A 27,572-nucleotide genomic window follows, 5' to 3' on the forward strand; every position below is an offset into this window, starting at 1 on the left:
AATTGCAAGTATGAGAAATGAAGAGTTTTCAATACCAAAGAAAACAAGGAGAAGTTGACAGCCACCAAGTACAATCCACCTAACAAATATTTGAATTTAGAATAAGGAGGCAAGTGAAAACATAAATTCAAGAATACAGTCCTTCACTGGGATAAGAAATTATGTGTTGACCAAATAATAGATACAATTGCAACAAATTCCAGGAACTCAGATTTACCTTGCCCTAGTTTATTCAGCGTAGCTGACCATTGCTTTGATGAATTTCTGTAATAAGAAAGTACTCTTTCCAACTTCAATCCAGTGGAATAAAATATCAGTAAGTGACAAGCTACCCCAATTCATAACATATAAAAGAACAATAGCTTATTGGCATTAAAAGACAAGCATAGTCTAGGGTTAAGAGTTAACAACAATGCCAACTTACAACATTCCTTCTATTAGCACGTCGTAAATCCCTTAAGGCTGAAGAAAGGGATCCTAGAGGTAACCACAAACCACTCGTAGGTTAAGGTCTAGTCCCCCTAACCTTGAAGAGGGCTCTATCACTGGATCAACTATTAATCAAAAACATCGATATGATATGGATTTTAGACTGGTTATTAAGCTTAGAGGTAGATGACATAAAGTTCAATGAAAATTGTTGGGAGTGAGGGCCACTGAAGTATGATTTTATAGAACATCAGGACATGCATCCATCTAGAAAATAGATGCAAGGAAGGCACATATTTCAATTCAATTGTCAATTGTAGTATAGCGAAGAATGAGGGAAACACATAAATATTCATTCAAATATAACAGAGCATAAGGTTATAAATTTTGCTACACTACTTATAACCAGATATTTAGAAGAAACATGATAGAGCAATAAATAATTTTATCATGTATAAGATCCAAAATTGTCCTCAGCATATAAAGATGAATTCAAGACAACAGTTTCGGAAATGGATATTAAATTAACATAAGGAAAACACAAACTTGAAACCACACACCACATGAATCTTTGAAACGAATAGCAAAGTCTGTTCTGAGTTTTAATTAAAATGTTTACAATACAGGGCCTCTTCCTACCCTCAAAAATTCCCCATTCTTCCTATTACATTATATACTTAGCCTTTAAATATGATTTTGTCCAAGGGCCAAATACATTGCATTTACCCATTAAGTGCATCAAGGGTGCATTTTATAAAAATAACAAGATTAAGGTCAAATATAGGAACAACATTGCACTTAGAAAAATCAATTTTATCCTCATCTACACATAGTCTTTTGGAAAATCTCGAACTTCCTGACACCGTGCCAAAAATCCTATTAAAAATGGGAAAAAATCCTCTGCTTTAGGAATGGGAAAAGAAGAAACAGTGGCCCATTCGTGTTGTGCAACAAATGTGTGATAGTCCTTGTTGGCATGCCTTAATACATTTCTTTGTCTTGCGACCAAGGGTAAGACAGCGGGCCGATACATCGGAACTTTATAATACAATTTATGTTGAGTGTCACTTTGAACTGTGTCGGGATGAAACTTTGCGATACGCTTAGCCCAGGGCTTAGGCAAAATCTTTATGACTCGATGGGGGCCAATTCTTTGAAATATCGCTACAATGTATGACCCTTTGGAACCATAGAACCAATTATAATAACCATTTCAGGACTTGGTGAAAGGGGTCTGATTCTAAGTCAATTCGCCGCTTTACATATCAAAGCTTTTAATCGACACCTTTAACTTAGGAGCAACGATAATGCTTGAACCTCTGATCATTGATGTGTGATGTGGCTGATCCATGTGGAGAGGTGATCACGTGCTTAGAATTATGCTCAAAAATCAAAGTGTCAAAATCTTCTCAAACTCAACTTCAGATTGAAGAGCTCATCATTCTGAATCCAATAGTGTGAACGCCACTCAAATCCAAGTTCGTGTGCAGAAGTTAGAACAAGTGAAAGTTCAAGTTTGACTTGCCTACATGGCAGGATTGGGATGATGTGGCAACTCCTCAACAAATAAGGATGCGCCAAGTGGCATCCTGCCATTGGTCCTCGCAAATCGCATATCACAATGGTAGGCGGAAAAGTTGTTTCAAATCGGCCCCCGATAGGTTGGGTTGCGATGCAATCAAATCGCAATCGCAATCGGTGAAAGGGATCAGAGAACGGGTATCAACCCTGACCCCAGCCCCCAGCCTCGGCAAGGTTAGCGATGCGATCACATATCATAATTGCAACAGTAATAGGAATCGACCTCGACACAAGTTAAGTCCCAAATGCGAAAGACCCCGAACACAATAACATTATATGTCATAGTTTAAAACTCTAGCAGGTCCGTGATATTGCAATCGTAGTAGTAACAGGAATCGGCCCGATGCAAGTTAAGTCCTAAATGCGAAACCCGGACGTGATAAAATTATATGTCACAGTTTAAAACTCAGGCAGGTCCGAAATATCACAATCACAACATTTCACTGGGTAAACAAAACCTTACACTCGCTGAAACCTGCCGATTGCGATATGCAATAAGGCAGATAGGATATGGCCCGCAGTGTGGCAAAATTCTTGCTCAGTTAGCGGATTTTGTGGCTAATTTGTAGTTTTTTGCCGATTTTAGAGCGTTTTGTGGAATGATTAGAGGAAGAACTAGGAGAAGTCATAAGAACTAGGAGAAGTCATAACTCCTTCAGTTCTTATCCAAATTTGATGCAAAAATAGTCAATTCTAGCATTTTTTGGTATTTTGAACTCATTGAGATAGGTTTCAGAGGCATCTAAGCATTGAAAGCACACTTTTAATGTAATTTGAGCATAATAGAAAGGCCCAAGCCATTGGAAGTTGGACCCAAGCCATTGGAAGTTGGACCAAGGAGACGTAGCCCAGGAGGGGTGGACTCCTTTATCATGTGCTTGTTGTGTGTTATATTTTGATGTTCATTGTTGTTATATTGTTGTTGTTCAGCATATGTTTTTGTATGTTAAATTGTTCACAACATTTACATAAGAAACTCTCATGAAAATTTGTTAATTAAGCAAAAGTTTTGAATCCTTAAGCACTTGAAAAGCAAATGATAAGAATCTTGGGTTTAATTATAAATGGGAAATTAAAATAGCATTACTAATCTGCTCCATTTCAGATCAAGTTGGTATCAAAGCACTGGTTTTTCTTACTAGATTTGCTTTGTGAAAGAAGGAATTAATTGTTTGCAAGTTTATGGCATGCTCACAAGGTTAAAGCTCAAAAGAGGTGAAGGAAAGCTAGTTGAAAGCCCTGAAATTGGGTCAAAGGGAAGAAGAGAAAGGTTGCCAAATTCTTCTACACTAGTTCAGCATCAAGTTGCAGTTGAGACCAACACCATTACAACCTCAAGTTGTAGTTGAATCTTTAGAGACAATCTCTCATGAATGATCAGGTGCTCAAAATTATGCTCAAAAATCAAAGTGTTATAATCTTCTCAAACTTAGCTTTAGATTGAAGATCTCATCATTCTGAATCCAACGGTGTGAACATCACTCGAATCTGAGTTAATATGCAGAAGTTAGAGCAAGTCAAAGTTCAAGTTTGACTTGCCCACATGGCAAGATTAGGATGATGTGGCAAGTCTTTAGTGAATAAGGAGGCACCAAGTGGCAACCCGCCATTTGTCCTCACAAATTGCATCATAGCTGTAGGTGGAAAAGGTGTTTCAAATTAGCCCCCGATAGGTTGGGTTGCGATGCGATCAAATCGCAATTGCAATCGGTGAAAGGGATCAGAGAATAGGTTTCGACCCCGGCCCCAGCAAGGTTAGTGATGTGATGCGATGTGATCACATATCGCAATCACAACAATAAAAGGAATCGGCCCCAACACAAGTTAAGTCCCGAATGCGAAAGACCCTAGACATGATAATATTATATGTCATAGTTTAAAACTCTGGTGGGTCCGTGATATCGCAATCGCAACATTTCACCGGGTAAACAAGACATTCTGCCCGTCAAAACCCGCCAATTTTGATTCGCGATAAGGCTGACGGGATATGGCCCATGGTGCGGCAAAATTCTTGCCCGGTTAGCAGATTTTGTGGCTAATTTGTAGTTTTATGCTGGTTTTAGAGCATTTTGTGGAACGATTAGAGGAAGAACTAGGAGAAGTCATAACTCCTTTAGTTCTTATCCAAATTTGATGCAAAAATAGTCAATTCTAGTAGTTTTTGGTATTTTGAACTCATTGAGACAGGTTTCAGAGGCATATGAGCATTGTAAACACACTTTTGATGTAATTTGAGCATAATAGAGAGGCCCAAGCCATTGGAAGCTGGACCAAGGAGACGTAGCCCAGGAGGGGTGAACTCCTTTATCATGTGCTTGTTGTGTGTTATATTTTGATGTTAATTGTTGTTATATTGTTGTTGTTCAACATATGTTTTTTTATGTTAAATTATTCATAACATTTACATAAGAAACTCTCATGAAAATCTGTTAATTAAGCAAAAGTCTTGGATCCTTAAGCACTTGAAAAGCAAATGATATGCATACTGGGTTTAATTATGAATGGGGAATTAGCACAATCTGCTCCATTTCAAATCAAGTTGGTATCAGAGCACTGGTTTTGTTTACTAGATTTGCTTTGTGAAAGAAGGATTTAGTTGTTTGTAAGTTTATGTTACGCTCACAAGGTTAAAGATCAAAAGAGGCGAAGGAAAGCGAGTTGAAAGCCATGAAATTGGGTCAAATGGAAGAAGAGCAAGGTTGCCAAAGTCTCGTACACCAGTTCAACCTCAAGTTGCAAAAGTTGCAGTTGAGATTCCAACACCAGTACAACCTCAAGTTGTAGTTGAGTCTTCAGAGACCATGTCGCATAAAGGAGAACCTATCATGACAAAAGATGAGAAGACCTTTAGAAAGGCTTTCTTTGATATGACAGAGATGTTTAAGGTCCTCTACGAAGAGAGGAACAAAAAACTACAAGGAGAAAGTTCCAATCCTCCCAATGGAGAAGGCTCTTCAGGAGGAGGTAATGGAAAAGAAGATAAAGGAAAAGGAAATAATGGGAATGGAGACAAGCCTCCACCATCTCCACCATCTTCTTCATCTTCTTCTTTGAAATAATCTTCACATTCTTCCACCAATACCACCGTTACTAATACTCATCATCATTCTTCAAAAGGGGTTGGTAAATCACCTTTTTTAAAGCTTGATTTTAAATTCAAGTTTCCTATGTACAATGGAGAAGTTAATGCAGAGACATTGGATAACTGGATTCGTCAGTTGGAGGTGTATTGTAGAATTCAGAACCTTTAAGAGGATGATATCAATATTTAGTTGGCTGCTTTGAGAATAGAGGGTTCAACACTTATATGGTGGGAAGCAAGGACTCAAGACGAGATCAAAAAACATGGTAAGATCTTTATTACTTAGTATAATTTCATTGTTGCTATAAAGAGATAGCTCTACCCTTTAGCTCATATGAAAAAAGCCATTATGAATTGGAAAAATTTTAGATAGTTGAAAGGTCAAAATGTGCAAGAGTATACTCAAGAGTTTAGGAAAAGAGCTCTTATGCTAGGAGTAGACTTACAGTCACAAGTTACCTTGCTGAAATACATAGGAGGGTTACATAGCTATATTTGACATACTATTTTTTTGTTCAGTCCCACAAATCTTGATGAGGTCTGCGTTCAAGCTACAAACCTTGAAGTAGGAGGGAAAGATATATAGGAAGAAGGTAAGAAGAATCCATTTCAGAATGTTGAAAAAGGGAAGAAGTTTAAAGGACATAAGAAGAAAAATGCTTCTATTAAGAAAGAAGGGGAGAGACCCATGTGCAAGAATTGTTCCAAGGAAGGGCATGATGAAGTGCAATGCTGGAAGCTTCATCCAGAATTACGATCGAAGAAATTCAACAATAAAGGGAAACAAAATACCAATGTTGTTGCACAACAAGACTTGGGTTCAGACTCAAGGGATGAAACAAAAATCATAACCACAGTCACCAACGGAAAAGTCATGGAAAAATCAAGAAAATAGACAGTCGTAGCAAGTACCAATGCAAAAAATAATACCCACAACATTTCAATTGAGGAAAACCGAATAGATTTATTCCATATATGAGTCATTTCCAAACATATAAAAATCGATAGGCTGTTTGGCAGTGGATCACAGGCCAACTTAATTTCTGCGGATTTGGTTAAGAAAATGAATTTGGAAACCGTGCCCCATCACAAACCGTATCCATTGGGATGGATAACCAAGGATGCTAATTTACAGGTCACACGGAAATGTATTTTCAGGTTTTCCATCATTGCTAATTTCATTGATGAAGTTGAATTAGATGTTGTGTCATTGGATATCTCAGGAATTGTGTTGGGAAGTCTATATTTATATGTCAGGAAGGTTGTTTTCCACAGATTTGAGAACAAATACCATTTGTTCAAAAACGGAGTGGAGTACATTGTGAGAGCCCATCATAGGAAACTTAATATGTCTTTGGCAAGCATAAGTGAAATGAAACGACTGGTTAATTCCAGCAAGAGTCTCGTGCTCCTCATGATCAAGCAGAAGAATGAAACGAAGAAGGAATGCTTTGCAAGTTGTGATGTGAAGCTGAACACTGAATCGATTGATGTGGTCAATAAATAAGGGGACATGTTTCAAGAACCAAAGGGAATGCCACCAAAAAGAGGATTTCAGCATGAAATTTAGCTACAACAGGATTGTCCACTCCCAAACATTGGTATGTATCAAATGCCAATTTTGGAAAGTTTAGAAATTAAAAAAACATGTCTAGGAATTGTTAGATAAAGGAGTAATCCATCCTTCTAATTCGTCATGTGGTTCACCAATTGTATTAGTACCCAAGAAATATGGAACTTGGCGCATGTGTGTAGATTATCAAGCTTTAAATAAGATCACAATAAAGAATCGATAGCCACTACCCATAATAGATGATTTGCTAGATCAGTTGAAAAATGAAAAGTATTTTACTAAATTAGACTTGAGAAGTGGATATCATCAAGTAAGAATAGATGAGGAGGACATTTGGAAGACTACTTTTAAAACCAAATAAGGATTGTTTGAGCGGCTAGTTATGCCTTTCGATCTTTGCAATGCTCCAGCTACATTCATGAGAGTTATGAGTGATGTTTTAAGATCCTTTCTTGATGAATTTGTAATTGCCTATTTATATTTTTAATATTCAACAAATCACGAGAAGAAATGTCAAGCATGTTAGGAAAGTGTTGGATGTCTTGAGAAAAGAACAGTTATTTCTGAAGATGTCTAAATGTGAATTCAGGAAAGGTTCCTTAGTGTATTTGGGCCACATAGTTGGAGGATGTGAGCTGAAGATTGATCCCTCTAAAGTTTCGGTCATTGTGAATTGGACAATACCCAAATGAGTCACAGAAGTAAGGAGTTTTTTAGGAGCAGCACAGTAATGGAGGAAGTTTATTGCTAATTTCTCCTCCATAGCAGCTCCACTATATGCATTGACCAGCATGAAGGTTATCTTCCAGCGGGGAGGAAAACAACAAAAAACATTCGATGCTTTGAAACAAAAGATCAGTTCAACCCCAGTTTTGGCATTGTCGAATTTGAAACAACCATTTGAAATACAAACAGATGCAAGTGACTATCCCATGGGTGCAATTATTTTATAGCATAGTAAGCCCATTTCATTTCATTCTAAGATTTTTAATGGTGTTGTTATTAATTATCCTATGTATGAGAAAGAGCTTTATGCATTGGTACAAAGTGTGAAGAAATGGAAGCATTATTTGATGGGACATGAAACCATTATTCACACCGATCATCAGCCTCTGCAATACCTACAATCTCAAACTAAATTGCAATAGTCAAGGCACTTTCGTTGGATGGGATTTTTACAACAATTCCACTTGGTAATTAGGTACAAGAAAGGTATATATAACGAAGTTGTTGATATTCTTTCTAGACTGATTGAAAATGTAGCCATTTTACTCAAGAATAATTATGTTTTTCCTGAAATTTATGTCGAACAATATGCACAGGATGTTGATGTTCAAGAGGTATATTTAAACTTGAGTCAAGGCCACCAAGTTAAGGAATTAGACTACCATGTTCATGATAATTTGTTGTATCATTTGGGAAAACTTTTTGTTCCATAGGGAGAGAGAGTAAATGTCACAAGGGAAGTGCACACTTCTCTTATCGCTGGACAGTTCGGTGTAAGTAAAACAATGGCAAATCTTCAAAGGTATTTTTATTGGCCTCGAATGCTTGAAAGTGTGTCATGTTTTATAAGAGGTTGTTCATTGTGTGCAGTTAGTAAGCCTAGTAACAAGAAACTAGGATTGTACACACCACTTCCAGTGCCTTCACGACCATGGGAAAGTGTTTCTATGGATTTTGTAGGAGGTCTTACTTTATCAAGGAAAAGTCATGATTATTTGTATGCAATTGTGGATAGGTTCAACAAGATGTGCATATTAATGCCTTGTAAAAATAAAATTACAGCTCAACAAACAACTCAAATTTTCTTTCAAAATGTATGGGTTCATTTTGGATTGCTTACTTCTATTGTAAGTTACCGTGATTCTCGATTTATTGGGAATTTTTGGTCAAGTTTATGGAACTTGATGGACACCAAATTGAAGAAAAGTACAGCCTTCCATCCACAAACAGATGGTTAAATTGAAGTAGTTAACTTGACAGTCATTCATTTTCTAAGAGGATATTCTAGCAAACATCCTAAGTTGTGGGATGAATAGTTGCATTATATTCAACATGCTTACAACTGAGCAAAACACACTTCTACTCTAACTTCACCTTTTGAGGCATGTATTGGTTATTTTCCTAAACCACCTTTGGATTTAAATTTTGAGAAATATGTAGTTATAGATGGACATAGTGACATAGATAGAGAAAAGAAATTCATTGAGCAAATTCAGTTGATTCACCAAATAGTTCAAGAACAACTAGAAAAGAGTCATGGCAAGTATAAGGCAAGGCATGATAAGCATCGTGTGGATCATCAGTTTCAAGTAGGTGATGAAGTTTGGCTATACATTAGCAAGGAAAGGCTTCAAGGTGAAGGTAAAAATCTAAAACCAATTCGTTATGGTCCATTTAAAATTTTAGAAAAGATTGGTAATAAATCTTCAAGCTTGATTTTCCTTCATATATGAAAATATATTATGTTGTTAATGTTGAAAAATTGAGATTGTACGAACCTCCTTTGATTGAAGATCATGGAGAGAATGTTCAAATTCCATCTATTGAAGACTTTTCTCCAGAATTCCTTGATGTGCTTAAGCAAGACACTATACTTGACAAAAGGACAAGGACAACTAAAAGGGGAAGTATTGATTATCTTCAGGTGGGTCTCAAAGGTACACATTCACCAAAGGCAAAATGGATTGAAGTGGGGAAGGTGAGGGAATAGTACCCTCATATGTTCAATAATTGAAAGTGATCCTTTTGGGATCCAAAATGCTTCTAGTGGGGAGGAGTGATTAGGTGATCAAAATTATGCTCAAAAATCAAAGTGTCAAAATCTTCTCAAACCTAGCTTTATATTGAAGAGCTCGTCATTCTGAATCCAACGGTGTGAACGAAACTCGAATCTGAGTTCATAAGCAGAAGTTAGAGCAAGTCAAAGTTCAATTTTGACTTTCCTACATGGAAAGATTGCGATGATGTGGCAAGTCTTCAATGAATAAGGAGGTGCCAAGTGGCAGCCCACCATTGGTCCTCACAAATTGCATATCACAGCAATAGGAGGAAAAGGTGTTTCAAATCGGCCCCCGGTAGGTTGGTTTGCAATGCAATCAAATGACAATCGCAATCGAAGAAAGGGATCAGAGAATAGTTATCGGCCCCGACCCCGGCAAGGTTAGCGATGCAATGTGATGTGATCACATATCGCAATTGCAGCAGTAACAGGAATCGGCCCCAGTGCAAGCTAAGTCCCGGATGCGAAAGACCCTGAACGTGATAATATTACATGTCATAGTTTAAAACTTCAGCGGGTCTGCGATATCGCAATCGCAACATTTTGCCGGGTAAACAAGACATTACGCTTGCTGAAACCCGTCGATTGCAATCTGCGATAAGGCCAATAGGGTATGGCCTGTGGTGCGGCAAAATTCTTGCCCGATTAGCGGAGTTTGTGGCTAATTTGTAGTTTCCTATCGGTTTTAGAGCATTTTGTGGAATGATTAGAGGAAGAACTAGGAGAAGTCATAACTCCTTTAGTTCTTATCCAAATTTGATGCAAAAATAGTCAATTCTAGCAGTTTTTGGTATTCTGAACTCATTGAGACAAGTTTAAGAGGCATCTAAGCATTGAAAACACACTTTTGATGTAATTTGAGAATAATAGAGAGGTCCAAGCCATTGGAAGTTGGACCAAGGAAACGTAGACCAGGAGGGGTAAACTCCTTTATCATGTGCTTGTTGTGTGTTATATTTTGATGTTCATTGTTGTTATATTGTTGTTGTTCAGTATATGTTGTTTCAATGTTAAATTTTTCATAACATTTACATAAGAAACTCTCATGAAAATCTGTTAATTAAGCAAAATCCTTGAATCCTTAAGCACTTGAAAAGCAAATGATAAGCATATTGGGTTTAATTATGAATGGGGAATTAGCATAGCATTACTAATCTGCTCCATTTCAGATCAAGAGGGGATGAGGGAGGGCCCATGCCTTTGTTAAACCTTTCTCTGCTTTATAAACCTTTACTAAACTTTTCTCCCAACTTTATGATTTTAACACATAAAACATATATTAATGTTACCTCCCCTTTAACATGCCAATAGCCCTCGGTCCTTTGAGCTCTTTGTAACCGTGGGCCACCCTATACATCAGAGAATTGCAATCATTTATTTTAACTTTATACAACATTGTGCCTCAACCTGTGATCCCCGATATGTGACCTAACATCATCCTCTGCCACGTGTCACCCTGTGAGTGGTGACATATGTCACGCTGAATTGCCCCCTTAGGACCCCTTAAAATTCTAAATCTGCATGCCACATGTCCACCGTACCTCCATGTCATTACTGACATCATATGACACGTGGCATATCAGAACCAATCATGCACTACCACGTGTCTCTCTAGAGGAGAGAGAAAAGACCCTAAAGTGCTCTGATTTTCCAACAAATTCTTTTGTTAAGTTATATTCGGCCCTCCCGATGCTTTAACACTAGCGGCTCTAACAATATCGCATATCGCACTTTTCAAAATTTGTCACCCATATGACATGCAAACACCGATTGTCGATTGCAATACGTTGATGTGCCTTCATTGTTGTTATGTGTGATATGTCCATGACCCTCCGATGCACTGATTGGACCCCACCGATATGCCACTTCGTTGATTTGTTGTTTTGTTTGCGCTATGTATCAGACCTTTGATCGCTAATATGCGATATCGCCTATTGTTGATCGGTAATATTCTTTTATCCTCTGCTACTTCTCCTTTTAAAACTTCAGTATGCGAGATCCAAGATTTTACACTTAGGCATTTTTCCTTTTTTCTTTGGTTTTGATGAGCAAATTTCAACTTACTCTATCTTTTGAACCAGAAATCAATTTGAAGAACTGGATATACAATTGAAAAGATACTTCTGAGAACTTTATCATGAAAAAATCTGCAACAAGATTTGAACCAAACTTTATATGCAAAAAACCCCCCAAAACTTCAGACTTGTTTTAACCATAGGACTTCAAGGATTGAATGGCTCCTTGCACAAATAAACCTTTAGGCTATGACACCTTGGTGTTTTTTTTTTTTTTAGCTTAGTCTCAGAGTATCCACAATAGAAACCATATTTCTGTCAACGTTTCAAATCCCAACAGGGATCCATCATCAGGACCAACCTGAATGATGATAGAAGAAGAGCTTTGTGAAAGGAAGATTTGCAGCTCTTCTTGCTATCTTCACCCTGAAATTTTTGAGTAAAATAGTTTCACTCCATGTATCCCCTCCGTACAGGGAAATGATTTTGGATTTTAGGCATATGTGGTTCATTTTTTTTAGCTTAGTCTCGGATTATCCACAGTAAAAACCATATTTCTGTCAACGTTTCAAATCCCAACAGGAATCCATCATCAAGACCAATCTGAATGATGATAGAAGAAGAGCTTTGTGAAAGGAAGATTTGCAGCTCTTCTTGCTATCTTCACTCTAAAATTTTCGAGTAAAATAGTTTCACTCCATGTATCCCCTCCGTACAGGGAAATGATTATGGATTTTAGGCATCTGTGGTTCATTTCTTTTGAGCTTAGTCTCAGAGTTTCCACAGTAGAAACCATATTTCTGTCAACGTTTCAAATTCCAATAGGGATCCATCATCAGGACCAATCTAAATGATGATAGAAGAAGAGCTTTTTTAAAGGAAGATTTGTAGCTCTTCTTGCTATCTTCACTCTGAAATTTTCAAGTAAAATAGTTTCACTCCATGTATCCCCTCCATACAGGGAAATGATTCTGGATTTTAGGCATCTGTAGTTCATTTCTTTTGAGCTTAGTCTCAGAGTATCCATAGCAGAAACCATAATTCTGTCAATGTTTCAAATCCCAACAGGGATCCATCATCAGGACCAATCTGAATGATGATAGAAGAAGAGCTTTGTGAAAGGAAGATCTGCAGCTCTTCTTGCTATCTTCACTCTGAAATTTTTGAGTAAAATAGTTTCACTCCATGTATCCCCTCCATACAAGGAAATGATTCTGAATTTTAGGCATCTGTGGTTCATTTCTTTTGAGCTTAGTCTCAGAGTATCCATAGTAGAAACCATATTTCTGTCAATGTTTCAAATCCCAACAGGGATCCATCATCAGGACCAATCTGAATGATGATAGAAGAAGAGCTTTGTGAAATCTTCAGCTCTTCTTGCTATCTTCACTCTAAAATTTTCGAGTAAAATAGTTTCACTTCATGTATCGCCCTCGTACAGGGAAATGATTATGGACTTTAGGCATCTGTCGTTCATTTCTTTTTAGCTTAGTCTCAGAGTATCCAAAGTAGAAACCATATTTCTGTCAATGTTTCAAATCCCAACAGGGATCCATCATCAAGACCAATCTGAATGATGATAGAAGAAGAGCTTTGTGAAATCTGCAGCTCTTCTTGCTATCTTCACTCTGAAATTTTCGAGTAAAATACTTTCACTCCATGTATCCCCTCTGTAAATGGAAATGACTCTGGATTTTAGGAATCTTTGGTTCATTTCTTTTGAGCTTAGTCTCAGAGTATCCATAGTAGAAACCATATCTCTGTCAATGTTTCAAATCCCAACATGGATCCATCATCAGGACCTTGGTGTTTCATAGGCTAAATAGACAAAAACGAATGGTAGGATACCAACACCATTGATTCCTATTATGGGACCTTGACATCAGCTCCAATGGGGATGGCATCCTCCCTGTGAGGTGCCAAGAACAAAAAGCAAACTAGTGGCCTAACCATTAGGTAATGGAGTCAACATAAAAACTAAAAAATTAACTGATTGACTGAAAATTGAATAAGTGAATTACATAGCTAAAAAATTTAAAAGAAATAAGAAATTTGACAGCACATCACCAAAGTCTTACGGCCTTCTCCTCGAACTTCAAACCATGATGATAGTTGTCCACACCTAATGAAAGTATATAAACTAGGTGATCTCTTCTCTCCAATGTATCCAGTCAAGCAAATGTATACTTGCCTAAATTTTGCTCATACTTGCCTTGAGAAGACAAAAGAGGAAAGAGAATGGCAACTCAAAATTCAACTGATCCTGAAAACCAACATTGATAAAGAGTGCAAGCTTCCATAAACCCTGCAACAAACTGGCCATGGAATGACAATCCTCTTCTTTCAATGGTTCCAAGAGGTCAACAAAAGAGTCTTCAAAAACATGATTGGTTACCTTCACTTGATGATTGGTAAGAGGACTCTGTTCTAGAGAAATGGGAACACTCAGTTCATTAATCTCGCCCTCTTCAATTGAGGCAACCACCTCATCCACAACAATAATGTGCACATCCATAGGATCTAGGACAACCTGCTCTTCTTCAGTAGACTCTTCATTTTCTGAACCTGGAGGTAGATCTTCATATGAAAGAGGCTCTAAAACAACCCCTTCTCTTTTGTTGCTCTCCTCTTCTTGATCATTAACATTCTGTTGAATATGTTCATCAGGCTCAGGAAGTCAAACATGTTGCATTTCTTCATCGACCTCTGTTTGATCAGTTTCATCTTCAGCTGCAGAAATCATTGCCTGTTGGGAATCTTCGTGAATATCAAGGCAACAAGCCTCTTCTATTTTCTGTTCTTGAAATTGGGATTAAAATTCCCAAAGAGATTCTTTAATTTCATCATCCATACATACTTCGTCACCATAAATAATTTCTAGATATTGGAAGAAATCTTCAAAACATGCACAACATTTTTCAGCCGGAGGCATGGGAGGACAATTTTTTTTTTTAATTCTCATAAAATATTGTGTGAAAATCTGTAAGAGAACACAAACTGGCATATGGCAAGCCTTCATACCGAGATCTAGCTTTGTCTTCTAAGGTTTCCATTAACATTTTCATTAAACAATCCTCAGGAAACTTAACCCCAAGATTATGTACATGCAAATGAAACAAGAACAGATGTAAAGAAACATCATCTTCTTTTTTATATTTAAATAATGGAAGATAGGTTAACCAATCAACACGAGGCACAAAATTTGGAAAAACAAGAATACGAGATATGTCCGTAGGTGCATACTGGCATTTATTCTTGAACCCATATTGAAAAAAATCAACCAAAATTAATGACCTTTGTTCTAGATCCTTTGAAATCAGAGACACTAGGTGAATGATTCAATCTTTCTGTGTCTGACTGTTGTTCACCATCAACAATCTGAAACTTTGGTGATATTTCCCAGAGAAAATGAAACTTTCGCTCCCCGACAACGACACCACTATGTTAACACTTTGTAAAACCCTTAAGGTTGAAGCAAGGCATCCCAGAGTGTTAGGTCCCTACACTAATAGTGTAGCCCCTTATTGTTATTAGTGCAACCCCCTTATTGTAATTTTGTGTCCATGTAGTCCCCATATTGTTATTATTGTTCCCCATGGAAGCCCACTATTATTATTGTTGTGCACTTATGTTATTATTGTTATGTCGGCTCTGATTATATTGTGACCCCTTAGACTCCTTTATATAGAAATGAGGTATTGTCATTTGTATCATCCAAGAATTATTCATTTGTGTAATGTAAAGGAGGTTTCCCCCTCGAAGAGGTTTATTTTTAAGTCGTTGATATTTTTCTTCTTCTATTTTGTGAACTGGTTTCATAACATTTGGTATCAGAGCTTTGGATTCTAGGGTTTCGCTGCTTCAAACAGGTCATCATGGAATTTTAGCTATAATTTTTTTTTATAAAAAGTTTCAAAAGATGAAACTAAAACCCATTTGAACCGATAGCTTGATGAACATCATACACAAATTTCAGATCTTTTTCCTCTATATTTTCGGATATATGATCTTAGGAAGTTATGGTTTTTACAAGCTCGAAAATTCCATCTCAAATAGGACATCGTGGAATTTTCGCTATAACTTTGTTTCTACGAAGCTTCGGAAGCTAAGATTAAAACTCATTTGAACCAAACTCGTTATTCATCTTGTGTACTAATTTTAGAACTTGGTTCACTACAGTTTCATAGATATGATCCAAGGAAGTTAAGGTTTTTTTGTTCTCCCAAATTCCATCTCAAACAAGTGACCTTGGGAAAATCACCATAACTTTCTCTCTGAGAATCAGATTCAAATTTCGTAAAAATTGAAAGAAAGAGGATGTATTGTACTATGTTGGGTATTTTGTTCAACCTTGAAGATTAAAACAATGACACCTAGGACTTCATACAATTTTTCTCTATTGAACCAGTCTATAATCATGTCATCGTAGGAAATTGGGCATAACACTTCCTTGAAGAATCCAATCTCGATAAAACCTGTAGGGTTAGAAATAGAACTTAGAGGGATACCATAGTACAAAATTACAAAAATTAGAGATCATAAATTACAGATTTACAGTCGTTTCAAGATCGAGCTCCTAAAAGCAAGAAAAGGAGATATGAGAAAGTTTGATGGCAAGGATCTGGTAACTTGGATACTACATATGGAGAAATATTTTGATCTACATGATGTGTAACTGTTACAAAAGGTATGTATTGCATATTTATATTTGGAACCGAAGAAATTTGTATGGTATAGAGGGATTTGTTCTCGTAAACCACTTGTCACTTGGTCAATTTTCATGTAGGAAATGATAGCACATTATGAGGATACAAAGAGTAACACCTTCTTTAGCCAATTGATAAATATCAAACAAAAGAGTTAAATGGTAGATCACACTGAATACTTCCAAAAATTGAATATAAGGGTAAATGATATTCCATAGAAGTAGAGGATTGATGTCTTCATAGGGACTTTAAAGGATAACATCCAACATGAGGTTTGCCTTTGGGAACCTGATTCATTGGAGAAGGCATACAGGTTGGCAAGAAAAAAGAAAAATTATCGAAATAAGGAATCCTACCACTCATAACTATAAATATGGAAGTGTTGTTGCTCCTAGCCTTCCATAACCTACAAGGTTGACACCACAATAATTGGAAGAAAAAAGAGAAAAAGGGCTTTGTTACAGTTATGCTAGAAAATACACTAAAGGTCATAAGTGTGCTGAGAAGAAATTATTCTATATAGATTGTGAAGAGGAAGAAGAAAAGGGTCAAGAAAAGTCAAAAGAAGAGGATATACACCAGAAACAAACCCCAGAGAAAGAAGAAATGAATCCGACCATATCTTGTAGTACATTGGCAGGAATTACCTCTCCTGAAACCCTCAAGATAGAAGGACATATCAAGAAGAAAAGGGAATTATTTTCTTGTCTGGGTACTCAATTATTTCATAGCTCATCTTATCATCCTCAATCTGATGGAAAAACAAATAGAGTGAACAAATGTTTGGAAGTATATCTTCGTTGCTTTGTATCTGATAAACAAACACAATGGGTCAAGCAGTTATCTCTGGCTGAATGGTGGTATAACACTTCCTTCGTTACTGCAGCAAAAATGACCCCATTTCTAGCACTTTATGGATATCATCCACCATCCATCACATCATATTTAAGAGAAAATTCTAAGGTTCAAGTAGTGGAATATCACATTGAGCATCAACAACAATTTCTCCAACTCTTAAGGGATAACCTCACTTTGGTGCAGAATTGAATGAAACAACATGTAGATCAACATCACAATGAAGTTTTGATGTAGGCGACTGGGTATTTTTTACCGCTGCAACCATACAAACAAATGTCCCTCAAGTAATCTAATAAGGATAATAAATTATCACCAAAGTACTATGGTCCTTACAAGGTGTTGCAAAAGATCGATACTATGGCATACAAATTGGAGCTTCCTGCATCTTCCCGAGTGCACCCAATTCTCCATGTTTCATGCTTCAAGAAGGTTATAGGTGACAAGCTCCCAGTTCAAACAATATTGTCGGAAATTGACAAGGAAGAAAAAATCATATTGGAACCTAAAGCAGTGACAGAATCAAGAACATGCGAGATATGAAATCGATCAATTTCAAAGTATCTCATCAAGTGGAAGAACTTACCCGGTGACTATTTCACATGGAGACTGAGAATTTTATATAGAAGCATCTATAACTACTCAAGCGCTGAGGACAACACTTTTTGAAGGAGAGGGCATGTTAGGTCCCTATACTACTAGTGTAACCCCTTATTGTTATTAGTGCAGCCCCCTTATTGTATTGTTGTGCCCATGTAGTCCCCATATTGTTATTATTGTGCCCCATAGAAGCCACTATTGTTATGTCAGCTCTGATTATATTGTGACCCCTTAGACTCCTATATATAGAAAGGAGGTCTTGTCATTTGTATCATCCAAGAATTATTCATTTGTGTAATGTAAATGAGGTTGACCCCTCTAAGAGGCTTATTTTGAAGTCGTTGATATATTTTTTCTTCTATTTTGTGAACTGGTTTCATAACACAGAGGTAACCACAAACCACCTGTAGGTTAAGGTCCAGTCCCCTAACCTTGGATAGGGATTTTTCGCTAGATCAACTATCAATCAAAAATACTAATAGGATATGGATTTTACATTGGTTATTAAGCTTAGAGGTAGATGACATAAATTTGAATGAAATTTTTTGGGAGTGAGGGCCACTGAAGTATGAATTTATAGAACATTAGGGCATGCACGATCCATTTAGATAACAGAGGCAAGGTAGGTACATATTTCAAGTCGATTTCCAATTATAGTATAACGAAGAATGAGGGAAACACATAAATATTCAGTAAAATATAACAGAGCATAAGGTTATGAATTCTGCTACACAACTTATAACGAAATATTCAAAAGAAACATGATAGAAAAATAAATAATTCTATCATGTATAAGATCAACATTTGCCCTGAGCATATAAAGATGAATTCAAGACAACAATTTAAGAAATGGATATTAAATTAACATAAGGAAAAAACAGACTTGAAACTGTTAGCGCTTGAAATTTCACCTCAGGCTGAGAAAGGTAAACCTCAAGGCCACATCAAACCATTTAGCCTCGTAGCTAGCCCTACGGGGCAGGAGAAGGCTCTCTCCGGTCTATCTCAGTAAAATCTTCAATGGATGAGATGACCAATATGTTAACACTGATTTTAGGCTAGTAAACTGATCAAAAAGATTGTTTTGGGGTTTTTAGGGTTTTTGGTGGCAAATTGAAGAGAGGGCAATTTTGGGTGCGGGGATTGGACACAGTTTCTGCAGGGGGTTCCTTGGGGCGAGGTAGGAAATAGTATTGATGCCTTAAATTGAGATGGATGATCGGGAATGAAAGATGAGGAGCTAAAGAGAGCAAACAATGACTTTTAATTCTCTTTAGACAGTAGAAAACATTGAAATTAAACAAATTTAAAAGCAGAGCATGGCAAGCATGAATTCTTACTTTAACACTTCATTTGTTTAATGTGCAGAAGCAAAAGAAAGGAAATGATTCACATAAACACACTTACAAGAACATAGAGAAACACACCATCAACACATGAGTCCACAAGAATCCCAAAGAGGACTGCAAAACCCTGGTCTTCCTTAGCCAAAAATTGCAGAGATACAGTGAAATAATACAATGATAGTTTCTCCCTCAAGAGTCCAACCATGAAAATGAGCAAGAAAGTACATAATATAGATGATCTAACCTCTTTCCCTGCCTCCATGGGTCGAGCTCACTATCCTAGGAGCTGTTTCAACCACTTCTAAACTAAGCACTACAAACTAGGCAGTCAAAACAACTTGCCTCTATAAACTTGGAAACCAATCCATTCATTACATATTTACCCTTTACATGAATGAATCTTCTAGAAGTGTTAAACAAGAGTAAAAGTGTCTTAGAGTTACAATAATTACATCAAAGATAATCATCTTCCACCCCAAAAAGTCAAACTGAGTCAAATCTGCGTTTTCTGGGCTGTACAGTGCAATCTGGCAAAAAACTGCCTGACAGGTCGCGCGCCACTGCCTGACGGGTCGCGCGCCTTTGGAGCGATGTTTGAGGCACTTGCAGGTGGCCAAATTGAGCAAAAGTGGGCTTGTTGGAAAGGTCTGTGAGTCTACTTTCCAACCCAACTGGAATTTTTGAATTTGGTGGTCATTTGCCCTGTCAAAACTTAATTCTCCCAAGACTGGTTTCTGCAACTCAAAAAAGGGCCAGAAAGTCAATTTTTGCTAGTTTTTTGACCTTTTGGGGGACCAAAACTGCACAAAATCTCAAGTCCATTCACAGGCATGTGTAACTTTGCATGAAAAATCTAGAAATGCTGAGTTTTTGCCAAACTGAGTTGCCATGATGTAGGGTCGCGCGCGGGGTGAGACCCGTTAATGGGAAAAACCTGCAAATTGCCAAAAATTGCCAAAATTCACCCAAAATTCTCAAAAAATTTTGGGATTTGTGCTGTGGTTGAGCTAATTAGTGCCTTGATCTTTGAGGGAAGCCTCAGCCAAGATACGGAGTGGATTGGTCTTCTTTTTCCGTTTTAGGGCCTCGGACAACCGCCTTTGAAACATTTTCATCTTGGCCTTGCACACATGCATTCTTGCCCAATAATGATTTTTCATGTTTCTTAGCAGCCTCTTGTCTTGTTTGGCCTTCGCCAACAGCTTCTCTAAGTGTGCATTGACCCGGATGAGCATAGACTCCCTCTCCTTAGGCAATAGGTCACCGGGCCTTCTTCGGTTCAAGGTTCGGTCACTACGAATCCTCCATAGCTCATCGAGGACTTTTTCCTCCTCCAACTGCTTGTTGCGCTGCTCAAGGTAGGTGATGGTCCATTGAGCTCCCTCTAACCTCCTCTGCAAGGCATCATTTTCAGCTCTGAGATGCTGAATGACCTCCTTTGCCTCCTGGCTAGGAGAACTGGCCTCAAGATCAACAAACTCAATATCGGGAACTCCTGATGGACCCTCATCAACCATGGGCTGTTTGCCCCTCTCTGGTACCTGTGCTGGTGAAGAAAGCGAGGCCCCTTCCACCTGATGTGGAGATAACACTTGCTGAGCCGATGATGAAGGCGAGACCCCTTCCACCTGTTGTGGAGATAGTACTCGCCTAGCTGCTGCAAATAAGGCCCTCGGGCCTTTCTGATATGTGAGTTGAGGTGAGGAACTAACATGTCTAGTGACCGGAATATTAGGCTGCTGAGATGGTCCTCCCTCCTCCTGAATGACCTCAGGATGTGGCTGGGGTGGTGCTGTGAAAAACTCACAGGAAATGAACTCCTCCCATGAGATGCCCTGCTGAGCCAACTGATGCAAGACTACGAGCTGAATCAAGCCATAATGACATAGGCTCCTGTACTGCTGGGCCGGGCTCTTCCTCTACATGACGGAGACCATCCTCTCAATGTTCTGATAAAAGAAGACCGGGATGTTCATCATCCGCACTCGAGTGAAGTGCATCAAGAGGCAAATGTGATATGAGTATACCTGGGAAAATCTGCCCTCGCAGGTGAAATAAAGCATAATGAGTCTCATCATGGGGGCATACTGACTCCGGAGGAACCTGAAAGGAAACACACCCGCCAAATGTCTCATGAATGGTGGCCGGACAAAAGGCTCAAAGTGAACTGTATCCAGTACCTTGCGCTTATTCCAAATCTCCCCGACATTTGGAATCCCTGTAGCCTGTGCAATGATCTCAGGTGTCAAAATGAACTCCACCCCGGCAAGGTTAACATGTCCCTCATGCAAGTGCAATACAAAGAGGCGGGCCAACTCTCGGTGATGCTGAATCCGAGAGATCCTCTCACAAAACTCATAACAGGACATGTACTGAAAGCAAGAAACTGCCATAGGACAAGCTTGTAGACCTGCCAAAGAAGTAGGTTCCTCTCTCCTGTGATGGCCACCTTTTCCACCCCTATGTGGCCTCCTCTGTACCTCAACCTCTGGAGATGATGAATGGTCATCACTCTGCTCATATGTTTCAGTGTCTGACATGTTTGAGGAGCAGAATGGACAAAATGGACTGCTGTTTCTGCTTGTAAAAGTGCTGAACTCTATGCTGTTTCAAGGGGACAATGACATGAGGGAAATGTTAGGGGAGGGACCTCTTGCACAAGGAATTGGGAATATATGAATAACAGGGAATTTAGGGAATACATTGCAAACAAATATTTGCATATATACAGGCATACATGTACATAACAAGGATATAGGGAATCATTTACAAAATCACTGCATATAGGAATACATGTAAAAACAGTGAACATAAGGGAAAACATGTATGTAACAAGGGGACATTTGGAAACTTATTTACAAAACCTTTCACATATTCACCAAGAATTTTTTATGTTTATAACATGCATATGGTGAAGCAAGAGTAGGGTTTTGAGTTTTTGATGCTTTGGGGAGGGGTAGGGTTTGTATTTTTGGTGATTAGGGAGAGGGAAGGGTTTGCAATTATTTACAACATAGCATGGGGAAAATAGATATGAATGCAAATATGAGTAAAAGGGAAGGAAGGGGACAATTTATAAGAGGGAAATACCTTGAAACAACACAAACCCTAGCACATTTAAACATTAACAATGCAGTCATTTGAAATTTCATCCACTTGCACAATTTAATCTTTAAACACAAGCATGAGGGCTATCAATCATAACCAATCACCAAACTGAAGTGTAGAGGGCCTACCTCGAACAATCTTGAAGATTTGAGGGAGTTTGAGCGATTTTATTTAGTGTTTGCAGGGGAAACCTTGACGGGTCGCGCGCCACGCCCAACGGGTCGCGCGCACTTGACGGGTCATGCCCGTTCAAAACTTGAACTGTGGGATGGCCTCTAACGGGTCGCGCCCTCCTGACGGGTCGCACGCCTGTCTTGATGGGTCGCGCGCCTGTGCTGAGCCCGAAATTCAACCAATTTTCGCCTTACACTCTTGATGCTTGCTCACTCTCTCTCAACAATGCCTTAGATGCACAATGAGAATAATAGGAGCGAAATTGAGCTTTTATAACCTCCATTTGAAAAAATTTCATGCTCAAACCCACTTTCTAAAGTTTATCTTTGACACTTTATAAAACTGACTTTTTGGCTTCCTTTGTCCTGAAATTGACTCTTTTAGTGCTTTTTCTTGATTCTTTTTGCAGGTAGATCATCTGAGGGATCTTGGCAAGGGGACCAGGGTTTCATGATGTCTGTTGCAGTCTTTTGAAAATTTCATCACTTTTTACAAAAATTCAAAAAATGACCTTGGCTTTAAAAAACAGAGTTTTTAAATCCAAGGTGAAAATTCACTGTGCAAGATAAAAATATCGAAGAAACATGTTTACAATCCTCCCTCTGGCTTGCTGAGCACTCATGGACTTTCAGAGACATGACCTTGCAGAGATAAATGACCAAAACCCTAGACCTAGGACTTTGACCTCAAGACAAAACAAGACAAGCTTGAAAGAGCTCAATGACTGATATGACCTGATCCAGCAAAGCCAAGAGGGGTATAAATAGACCAGCTCCTCCATCAGGGTTATGGCATGCCTAACGGGATGCAAAAATTGACACTGATGAGACACCTACCTATGCAAATGCAAAGAGCTTTGATCACTGATGGAGGGCTTCAAGACCGACACTAACAGAAACCACACACCACAAGAATCTCTAAAACTAATAGCAAAGTCTGCTCTAAGCTTTTATTAGAAATTTTACAATACAGGGCCTCTTCCTACCCTCAATAATTCCCCATTCTTCTTATTACATTGTATACTTAGTCTTTAAATATTATTTCGGCCAAGGGCCATATACATTGCATTTACCCATTAAGTGGATCAAGGGTGAGTTTTATCAGAACAACAAGATTCAGGTCAAATATAGGAATAGCATCAAACTTAGAAAAATCCATTTTATCCTCATCTGCACATAGTATTATGGAAAATCCTGAACTTCCTGCCACCGTGCCAAAAATCCTGTTAAAAATGGGCAAAAATCCTTTGCTTTAGGAATGGGAAAAGAACAAACAATGACCCCTCTGTGTTGTGTAGCAACTGTGACAGTCCCTGTTGGCGTGCCTTAATACATTTCTTTGTCCTGCAACCAAGGGTAAGACAGGGGGTCGATACATCAAAACTTTATAATCAGTGATTTCCGTTGAGTGCCACTTTGAACTATGCGGGGATGAAACTTTGCGATATGCTTAGCTCGGGGCATAGGAAAAGTCTTTATGACGGGGGTTGTGACTAGGATAGGGGCGGATTCTTTGAAATATCACTGCAATGTATAGTCCTTTGGAACCATAGAACCACTTATAATAACCATTTCGGTACTTGATGAAAGGGGGTCGATTCTAATTCATTCACAACTTTACATATCGGAGCTTTCAATCGACACCTTTAACTTTGGAGCATCAACAATGCTTGAACCTCCAATCGCCGATGTGTGACATGGCATGACCCATGTGGGGAGGGGATGAGGGAGGGCCTACACCTTTGTTAAACCTTTCTCCACTTTATAAAACTTTACTAACCTTTTCGCCCAACTTTAGGATTTTAACACATAAAACATATATTTATGCTATTGCCCCTTTGACGTGTCAATAGCCCTCAGTCCTTTGAGCTCTTTGTAATCGTGGGTTAGCCCCTACATTGGAGCTCCTTTATCTGATACTTTCAATCGTTGGTTTTAAATTTATGCAACGATGTGCCTCTACCTGTGATTGTCGATATGCGACCTAACGTCATCCTCTGCCATGTGTCACCTTGTGAGTGGTAACATGTGTCACGTTGAATTTCCCCCCTTAGGACCCATGAAAATACCGAATCTGCATGCCATGTATCCATCATACAGCCACATAATTGTTTACGTCATAAGACACATGGAATATCGGAACCAATCATGCATTTCCATACGTCTCTCTGGAGTAGAGAGAAAAGACCCGAAAGTGCTATAAGTTTCCAATAAAATCCTTTGTTAAGTTATATTCGACCCTCTCGGAATTTTAATGCTAGCGACTCTAACAATATCACATATCACACTTTTCAAATTATATCACCACTGTGACACGCGAATTCCAATTTCCAATTATGATACGACGATGTGCATTGATTGTTGCGATGTGCGATATGTCCCCAACCCTCCAACGCGCCAATTGGACCCTGCCGATATGCCACTTCAATGATCTGTTATTCTGTTTGTGATTTTTATTGGACCTCCGATCACTGATATATGATATCAATGATCGCTAATCGGTAATATGGTTTGATCCTCTGCTAATTCTCCTTTAAAAGCTCTGATATGCAAGATCCGAGATTTTACACTTAGGCATTTTTCCTTTCTTCTCTGGTTTTGAGGAGCCAATTTCAACTTGCTCTATCTTTTGATCTAAAAGTCAGTTTGAAGAGCTGGATATACCGTTGGAAAGATGCTTCTGAGTACTTTATCATAAAAAACCCTGTAATAAGATATGAACCAGAATTTATATGCAAAAAACCTCCCAAACCTTCAGACTTGTTTTGACCACATGACTTCAAGCACTGAATGGCTCCTTGGACAAATAAACCTTTAGGCTATGACACCTTGGTGATTCATAGGCTAAGCTGACCAAAATGAATGGTAAGATACCAACACCACTAATTCCTATTATGGGACCCCAACACCTACTAGAATAATGCATTAACAACAACATTATCTCTAAAACATATAAATCTACAACCTTAGCTTCCGGTAATGTATATGTGAAACTAAGGCCAAAGTCAATCAGGACTGTTTCAAAAACATTATAATTTACAAATACAAATATTCATTTTCCCATAACATCATATATTTTAAAGATAGTTTAACATGCTAAACATAAAAGACAAGCCAAATTATTATGCGATATGTACATGGCATCAATTAAGAAGACTTTCCAAGCCACTAAACACAAGAGGTATATGCATTGAGATTGAACAGATCTAAGGAAACTTACTTTTTTCTTTTAGAAATCCAAGAAAAATAGGAATTAACAAATTTTGCATGTCTTTGTGGTTTGCAAACATAAATATTTGCATATATTTAAAATGCAGTAAAATTTGTAATTGCGTTAAGCAATTTTCATATTCTAGGATAAAAAACAAAGCCTACAATTGACCAAGGGTAATATTTTTCAAATCAATGTATTCAAATTGGAAAAAAAATATCATTCAAAATATATTCATACCAAATGTTCAAAATCTTGATGAATTATCGTATTTGATGTTGTCATATCACCATGCACCAAACCTCCATGATGTAAAAGTCCAACAAATCTGCCTATCTGTTGAGCAATATCTCATATTTGTTCCTCTGCGGTTACAAAGAAACCAGGGATCTTTCTTGTTTAGATAAGACAAACATAAAATTAATGGCATAGGGGATCAAAGGAAGACTGAGTAAATTGGAGCTATGTCAAATTAAAAATGATTATTCCAAGCTAGTAATGACTATCCTTAAATTCACACTGTAGAACATATTACATTTAATATGACTAGAAAAACATACCATAGCCAGGAAGTGATCCTAATTGCAAAAACACCTCTTTCATAGATAGACCCTCTATATATTCAAATGTAAGGGTGTGAAGCTTAGAATCTAAGGAAAAAAGAGTGGGAGTTGCAACTCCAAGCTTTCTAGCCTTAGCCATGTAATGTGCTTCGTAGAATCACATTTTTATAAGGATTCCACTCACAACCACCTTAGGAAACATGTAGAATAATCTATCTCCTTATAACCATGAAGTAAAGATAGAATAGAAACAAACTAATTTGTCTCATACACTGAGCCCATAAATATGTTTCAAGGTCAATGTTGAATCCAAAATAGGATGCATGTACTTCTTGGAGAAACACTCTTTAATAATGGCCCTCCTTCCCAGAAAGTTGCATTCAAATATTCTCTGCATACAAACAATTAGACTCTGAAATAGAAAATAATACGGAAATCCAACACCCCAGCAAAACTCAAGGAAACAATAAGACAACCAACCAATTTCACTCATAACCTCTGCACCCTGCTTCACCAGTTGCCCTGATGGAAACTGTTTCTCCTCACATTCAATCTCCATGAGTAATTTGTCTACAATATTTTGTGAGACAATACAAATCACCTTGATTTGAAGTGCTGGATAGATAATAGATATCTAATTTACAAGTGTTGATTTGTATTAATCAATGGAAGCACAATGCATAATTGCATGTTATATGGTAAGAAAATGATTAATAAAATGGACATTAAAAGATCATAGATGGGCCTTAGTTGTTTGCACATATGTAGGGTTCACAAAAAGTTTTGTTGATATTTATACATATGGAAGTCAAGAATGGAATAACCTAAGAATGTGGTCCCTAAGAAGAAGAATCTCATTTTTATGCATTATGCCAAATGATAGATACAATTGAAACAAATTCCAGGAATTGTATTAAATTGCAATTATGAGAAATGAAGAGTTTTCAATACCAAAGATAACAAGGAGAAGTTGGTAGTTGCCAAGTACAATCCATCTAAAAAATATTTTAATTTGGAATAAGGAGGAAAGTGAAAACATAAATTCACGAATACAATCCTTCACTGGGATAAGAAATTATGTGTAGACCAAATAATAGATACAATTACAACAAAATCCAGAACTCATATTTACCTTGACCTAGGTTATTCAACATAGTTGACCATTGCTTTGATGATTTTTTGTAAGAAGAAAGTACTCTTTCCAACTGTAATCCAGTGGAATAAAATATCAGTAAGTACCAAGCTACCCCAAGTCATAACATAAATAATAACAATATCTTATTGGCACTAAAAGACAAGCATATGCCAGAGTTAAGAGTTATCAACAATGCCAACTTACAACATTCCTATTAGAAGAATGCATTGACAACAACACTCTTTCTAAGAAATATAAATATACAATCTTATCTTCTGGCAATGTAGATGTGAAACTAAGGCAAATTCGATCAGGACCTATTTCAAAAACATTATAATTTACAAATATCAAATATTCATTTTCCCATAACATCATATATTGCAAAGATAGTTTAACATTCTAAACATAAA

The 27,572-nt window shown here is 37.7% G+C and overlaps 1 pseudogene; it reads right to left on the reverse strand.

Moving 5' to 3' along the window:
• Positions 1–143: 143 nt before the first annotated feature.
• On the reverse strand, positions 144–26,586 carry LOC149158480 (uncharacterized; annotated as a pseudogene).
• Between the last annotated feature and the right edge of the window lie 986 nt (positions 26,587–27,572).

The sequence above is a fragment of the Pinus tabuliformis genome, chromosome 5_2, assembly GCF_031772625.1.
Source record: "Pinus tabuliformis cultivar Carrire ecotype Pingquan chromosome 5_2, CPIR1, whole genome shotgun sequence".
In the NCBI taxonomy this organism is placed as follows: domain Eukaryota; kingdom Viridiplantae; phylum Streptophyta; class Pinopsida; order Pinales; family Pinaceae; genus Pinus; species Pinus tabuliformis.